Source organism: Taudactylus pleione, unplaced genomic scaffold, assembly GCF_031769625.1.
Source record: "Taudactylus pleione unplaced genomic scaffold, aTauple2 ptg000260l, whole genome shotgun sequence".
NCBI lineage: Eukaryota > Metazoa > Chordata > Amphibia > Anura > Myobatrachidae > Taudactylus > Taudactylus pleione.
This window is the reverse complement of record NW_028284662.1, coordinates 393,199-400,569: the sequence shown is the minus strand read 5'-3', so window position 1 is coordinate 400,569 and position 7,371 is coordinate 393,199.

Sequence of the window (7,371 nt, the reverse complement as noted above, 5' to 3'; positions counted from 1 at the left end):
TGTATAAGGGGCTCTACCGTGGCGTACAGAGTATAAGGGGTTCTACAGTGTATAAGGGGCTCTAATGTGGTGTAACAAGTATAAGCGGCTCTACTGTGGTGTAACGTGTATAAGGGGCTCTACTGTGGCGTACAGTGTATAAGGGGTTCTACAGTGTATAAGGGGCTCTACTGTGGTGTAACAAGTATAAGCGGCTCTACTGTGGTGTAACGTGTATAAAGGGCTCTACTGTGTGATGTACCATGTAGAAGGGATACTACTGTGTGGTGTAATGTGTATAAGGAGTACTACTATGTGACGTAACGTGTATAAGGGGTACTACTGTGTGGTGTTATGTGAATATCGGACACTACTGTGCAGTGTAGTGTAAATTGTTACTATTCTGTGGCCACGACCCTTCCCCATGAAACCATGCCCCGCACGCCTTTGGCGCATACTGTCCCTATTTTGAATAGGTGGGGACACCAATTCTCTTTCTGACACATGGCACCAAAATGGTAGATATATAGAGAAAATAGCGCTAACAATCAGAGATTGTAATAACATAAATTGTAACCAATTGAATAAAATAATGATACATAAACTGACAGACAATAGCTAGCATTAAAATATAATACTCATTAATAAAATAGTTTAATGGAACCAAGGCACAATTCGATATGCAGTTGGTGCACAGTATGCAATTCATCCACAAGTAAAGTAAATGTCCTGTGGGAAATATTAATCCAGCTAATAAAGTGCTTTTACTGGCTCTCTGGAATTGGTTGAATGGGATCCTAATTAGCGGTGGTCCTAAACTGCATAGGAGTTCAACGCAGATAAACGGAATCCTTAGCCACAGCCCTGAAGGTCATATGCTGGTAATCCCAATAGTGGTAAGGGTACTGCCTTTGAACCTCTATATACCCCTGCCTATACCTTCTAATATCCTGCCTATAAACCTCTAAGGATGACGCTAATTTGCGTATGCAGTCATACAGTAAATAAATAATCCAGACCTAGAACCTGTGGTTCCAAAGCACAAAGTATTATTCAAGTAAAAGTACAGCAGTTACACGCTATGATCCTCATATAATCTTAGCGCAGAGATTATACAGACCCAAGTACAATTATACATACGCAGCGCTCTCTGGTCCAGATGTTAGGCATCAGCAAGAAACCCCTCGTCAATCAGCATTCAGCACGAAGACTAGGAACCCAGGGTCAGAGCACACATATTTATACCCCCCAGAAATAAACAACACAATAGAGAAGTTTGTTGCTAATACCATTGGTCCTAAAGGAGAGGGCATATGTTACAAGGCATTTAACAGGTTGGTTCAAATAGACACGATCCAGCCTCTACATGCAAATCCTAACAGTTGTTCATATAATGTACATTTTGTTGCTTGAAGTCTCTGCGGTCCATAAGTTGAGAATGCATGTTGCGATCTCTCCATCGATATTACTGGAATACTGTTGTACTGAGTACGCATCAGTACAATACCAAACATGGCTTACTTATCAAGTATAAAACCTTAGTTACGAAATAATCTTTATTTCCTAACAATTATAATAAATGTGCATACTTGAATCTTATACCTTTAAAGCTTATGGCACCTTGTATGTGAATATGTAATGTGTGAGTATGTGGGGTTTGATGTAAAGATGCTAGTTAACTTGGGGCAGATGCGTGTGCATGGAGCTAATATTCAGCGTTTTCATACAGGGTCTTATGCATTCGCTAATATGCGACTAGTTAACAGCGCAATTGTGCGTATTAATGTGTGTATGAGAACACCTAGCAGTGTGGAATGCTGAGCCCCCACCCTTTTCAGGTTCCAAAATACTGGTCTTTGTTCTCCCAGGGCCTGTGTGGATGCAAATTAGCACAGCTACTTTCCCAAACCTCAGATAACACTCTTGGCTTTGAAGGTATTTTATTGTAGGAAGTCTGCTAATGTAAGGTGCTACAAACGACCCTCTTGCTGTATTCGAGCAGGGCCACCTGGAGTGAGAGCAGACGTTATGTCCATGAAGCTTGTCTTCACAGGCTAGTTGTCCCGTGGCCATTTGCTCTGTTTAGCTAATGCAATCCAATTTTGACATACTGTACAGCCATTTCAGAAATATATCCTTTAGGGGAATTATAATAATATACATACTTTATCCAGAGCACCCAAACTACGTAAAGTCATGAAATGGGCTTTTGATGAATCGCCGTAACTTATGGCGATGGTCACTGATGCAATCGCATGATGCTAATAGTAATATTGCCACATGTACTAAAGTGTGAGTTTATCTAAAATGGCGCTTAGGCGACCATTCGCAAAATGGCGTCTTGCGATCTCATTTCCAAGATGGCGTCTTGCGGCCAGTCGCAAGATGGCATCGCTGCGATCCAATTTTAAACTGATCTTGTCTCAGTCAATAATCCAGCTTCGACAGTGGACTATGTCATCGTTTGCATGGAGAAGCTTCTTACAAAAACTGCCTAGTGCCAAGATCCTAACCTGACGCGTTTCACTGCTATCATGCAGCTTTTTCAAAGGTGTCTAAACTTTGACAGCTGTCTCTAGTTATTTAAAATCTACTACAATAGTACAAATAATTAAATGTAATTGATGATACTGCAAATAGGAGGCAAACGACACTTCAGTAGTATATATTAATTATAAAAGCTTATTTGTAAATGCATATAAGTATGGATGAGATGTATTATCTATTCCAAGTCACATGATCCGCTTATTCCCATCATGTACTCGTTACTTCCATATTGGGTAGAATCACATCACATGACAGGCGTCCTACTTCCTCATGTAGAGTCCATGAGGTGTGGAGCGCAATCATTAATCTGTGCTGCGTTCCATACGCAGCACAGATTAATGATTGCGCTCCACACATCATTTTCGATGGACCAATGGGTGGGCAAATAAAGCATTAGTATAGACCCACAGCCCGGTCTTCATCTCTCCTTCTTCGATTGCTTAGCAATGCATAAACCAAGAAGGATTACTCCTCCTGCTTACTACGTCGCGATCAAACCTGAAACTTCGATCATATGATATCAGGCTCCCAATCAATAACTCCAAATTAATACATAAATCCTAAACCATTTGTTAGCGATAATGTGATGGAGACACTCCTATGGAGTTATTGTTCAGTTTGCATCCTGTTAATGGTGGACTTGACATGCATTTATTTATTTTGAAGGAAATGTTTATATGATTGGAGCAAAATTCTTTAAAGAGTTTTAACTCCAGCATGAGTGTTATGATGGACTTTATGGCTCTAAACCTCATGATTCATTCTCCTCACTGTGGGGCTGATTTGGAAGATCTGCCTCAGTGATACTATTACTGTCTGATTTTCTCTGGAATTTTTTTCTCCCTGGATTTTTTTCTAAGTTTTTTTTCTACTCTTCCAACTATGTCAGTGTTCCCCTTATGAGCACTCACTATAAGCATCCCAGAGTCTGATCATCTATTAGTCAACCCAGGGCAGAAACTAGGCTTTTTGACACCTGGGGCAAAACAGTAATTTGGCTTCCCCCATAGTAATGCCCCCTGCAGCAGTGCCCCATTAGTAATGCCCCCTTCAGCAGTGCACCTATAGTAATGCCCCCTGAGGTAATGCCTCTGGAGTAGTGCCTACATAGTAATGCCCCCATAGTAATGCCCCTGTAGTAGTGCCCTTGAAGTAATGCCCCTGTAGTAGTGCACATGTGGTAATGCCCCTGTAGTGCCCATATAGTAATTCCCCCATAGTAATGCCCCTGTAGTAGTGCCCATATAGTAATGCCCCTGTAGTAGTGCCCATATAGTAATGCCCTTGTAGTAGTGCCCATATGGTAATGACCCCATAGTAATGCCCCTGTAGTAGTGTCCATAAAGTAATGCCCCTGTAGTAGTGCCCATATAGTATTGCCCCCATAATACTGACTCTGCAGTAGTGCCCATATAGTAATACCCCTGTAGTAATGCCCATATTGTAATGCCCCTGTAGTAGTGCCCATATGTTAATGCCCCTGTAGTAGTGCCCATATAGTAATGCCCCCATAATACTGACTCTGCAGTAGTGCCCATATAGTAATACCCCTGTAGTAATGCCCATATTGTAATGCCCCTGTAGTGCCCATATGTTAATGCCCCTGTAGTAGTGCCCATATAGTAATGCCCCCATAATACTGACTCTGCAGTAGTGCCCATATAGTAATACCCCTGTAGTAATGCCCATATTGTAATGCCCCTGTAGTAGTGCCCATATGTTAATGCCCCTGTAGTAGTGCCCATATAGTAATGCCCCCATAATACTGACTCTGCAGTAGTGCCCATATAGTAATACCCCTGTAGTAATGCCCATATTGTAATGCCCCTGTAGTAGTGCCCATATGTTAATGCCCCTGTAGTAGTGCCCATATGGTAATGCCCCTATAGTGCCGCTTACAGAAATAAACATTACTTACCTTAAACCCCGCTTTGTCACCCGCCGCCGTCCGGTCTGCCGGGCTGCTCCTCAGAACTCCCATAGTGCCCGTGGGTAGAGCTGGAAGCTGGAGTTCAGGAGAGAACTTCCGGCTACCGCGGCGCTTCAGGGAAGGAGCCGGGCACCTGCTGGTAATAAAAGCGGGCGTCCAGCTTGGAGCCTCCCTGCAGAGCCAGGCTGGAGGACACTGGCGGCGGGTGCAGCGGCGCATCCGATGCATGTGCACTTCCCCCCTAGTTGCAGCTCTGGTCAACCTGTGCTCCTTCCTAGGGCCCAGAGAACACTGCAGAACTGGGAAGCACAGGGGGCATCCATCTCTCAAGGACTCCCCAAATCCAGGGTCATCCCAGCAGTTTCCTGATCAGCCATAAGGCTGAGTAGGCTGTAGTAGGTATGGCCATCGCAGGGTCAACCATTGATGGTCTGCATCGACTGTACCATTGGTGTTTAACATCAATGGCATGAACCCATTGGTATAGAACCATCAATGTTGCTATCCCAGCATTAGGACACAGCGGATGGCTGAGCAGGGCTAATTGATGGGTCAATCAGAAGTAGGAAAGACTGAATGAGGCACTGTGGGTGGGACTAAGCCCCAGTTTCCTCTGTGCAAAAAAAAAAACATTAGGGCATTTTGCCATTGATGGCAGGGAAATCATTGATAGTTGCTAACAATTGATAATCGATGGCCATCACTGCAGCCCGGGGCACAAGGCCGTCTACCACAACCCATCTTTCCTGTTGTTGTATCGCAGATGAACTACTTACACCATTGTGTACCATGCTCCCTGCAGCTTTCAGGTAGTGGATGTCTTCTAATAACTCTGCACAGTCGTGACAATATACTACATACATGGGCGTAACTATCATAGGTGCAAGGGGTGCAGCTGCTATGGGCCCAGAGTTTAGGGGACTATATCCATCTTGTGAAAGTTACATATATTGTATACATTTTTCACCATTGTGTGGTATATAAGTGTCCTTGCAAACATATGCTATGGGACTTTCAAATACCTAGTGACGCCCCTGATTACATAACTTGCCTTATTCTAGATCGCGTAGTGAACAAAGGGTAGGTGCTTGGTGCCTATAAGTCAGTTCACCCTACATAACATAAAAGTGATTAATTTATTTAAAAAATGGGGGCGCAGGGGATTTATACAACTTGATCTGATTTCTAAAGTATTGGGGAGGGGGCTGCAAGTAAATCTAATTCTTGTGGGCATCTAGGAAATTAAGCATTTTGGGGTCTATTCATGTACATGCCCCATAGCATTATGAAAGTTCACTCTACACTTTACATGTTAGGATACTCTAATATCACAAAACTAATACCCCTTTTCCACTGGCCAAAATACACGGGTAGCGGCTCAGTGGAAAAGGCCCCTGGAAAAAAATCCCATTTCTTCCCAGGACTGGAGCAGGGTTTTACGAGGGTAAAACCCTGGTCAGGCTCAGTGAAAAGTGATAACCCGGGTCTTCCGACCTGGGACCCGTTTACAGCATGGTGATTGGGTGGTATTCGGAAGCTGTCTGTGACAGCTGTCACCAGGGAGGGAGACTTTACTGCCTCCTCGTATGGTCCGGACCTAGTTGCCACACTGCTCCGGTCTGGCGTTCAGAGGAGAGCTGGAGTTTCTAGTGCTTGGTGATGACATCATCTCCAAGCGCCGGCACTGCACACGTGTGCCGCAGTGGAAAATGGGGTAAATCCCAGGTCCCACCCGGCTTGGAACCAAGTCAGATCCAGGATTTTGGTGGGAAAGGGGTATTAGTAGTAATTCATGAATACTTCCCTGCTCCATGATGCGATCCGGTATCCTGGCTCCCCGCAATACTGTTTTCTCCATCATCTCTGCTCTATTCGCATTCTCTGCACTTTGGATGTCTTTCGGCAAATGCGCCGGCCTGCTACTCTTGTTAAACAATCATGTAGACAGGGGGCTGCTGGGAAAAAAAAGTGGGCGGAGCATAAACTGAGGAGTGCCAGAACATAGGAATGAACAGATTACGCCATCCAAAAACAGGGAATCTGTTACAGTAAACAAAACAGAAAACAAAGCTTTCCATTTCTTAGTGGTGATGTAATGCTTAAACATAGTAGAGGCATCGCAGGAGAAAGAATAACTTTCTCCACGGTAAGCCTCTCTATGAATAGACGAAGGCAGTGAAAAGCCATGTTTTCAGCTAAACAGGGCTTTTCACTACATGAATAGACCCTTGTGCTGGAAGACTTTGCAAGGGAGAAAGGCCATTACCAGGGCAGCCTCTTCTCAGATACGCTGTTCTGGTAAGCAAGTATTATTAAGGGGCCTATTTATCAATTATCATTTGTGGGAATCCCCCAAAAACGGGTGTAACCTGCAAAGAATAGCGGTGATAAGAAATTATAATTATTGGGTCATAACCACGATAATTAATAAATGGGCCTCTAATTGTCTCTGATAACTTAGAAATAAACAATGTGATACAGATTGTTATCTATCAGGGAGAACCCCTGGCAAATAATAAATAGGCCCCAGTTCATGACATATTTGAAATAGTAGATTCCAACAGACTTAAATAGTACACAAGTAGTATGTACTTTATGAAGGTATCCTACAAGAAGCAATGATAATCACAAAGCAAAAACTCTTCCTTATTTCACTTTTATTATGCATATTATATATGTATTATATTATTATTTTTGTTAACTGTGTTTGTACAACATGCTCGTGTCACATGAATATCATAAGAGGGAGACACAGACACGAGGCTGAAGTTAGCTTCTTATTTGGGCCAACTTCTTATTCGTGCTCCAGCTTATATTAAAACAATTAAATCAAGTAGGATCACAATTTTTACATTGTAAAAACAAGAAAGCGTATCCCTAACACAAATTTCAAATGTATTTTACCTGGCCCAAAG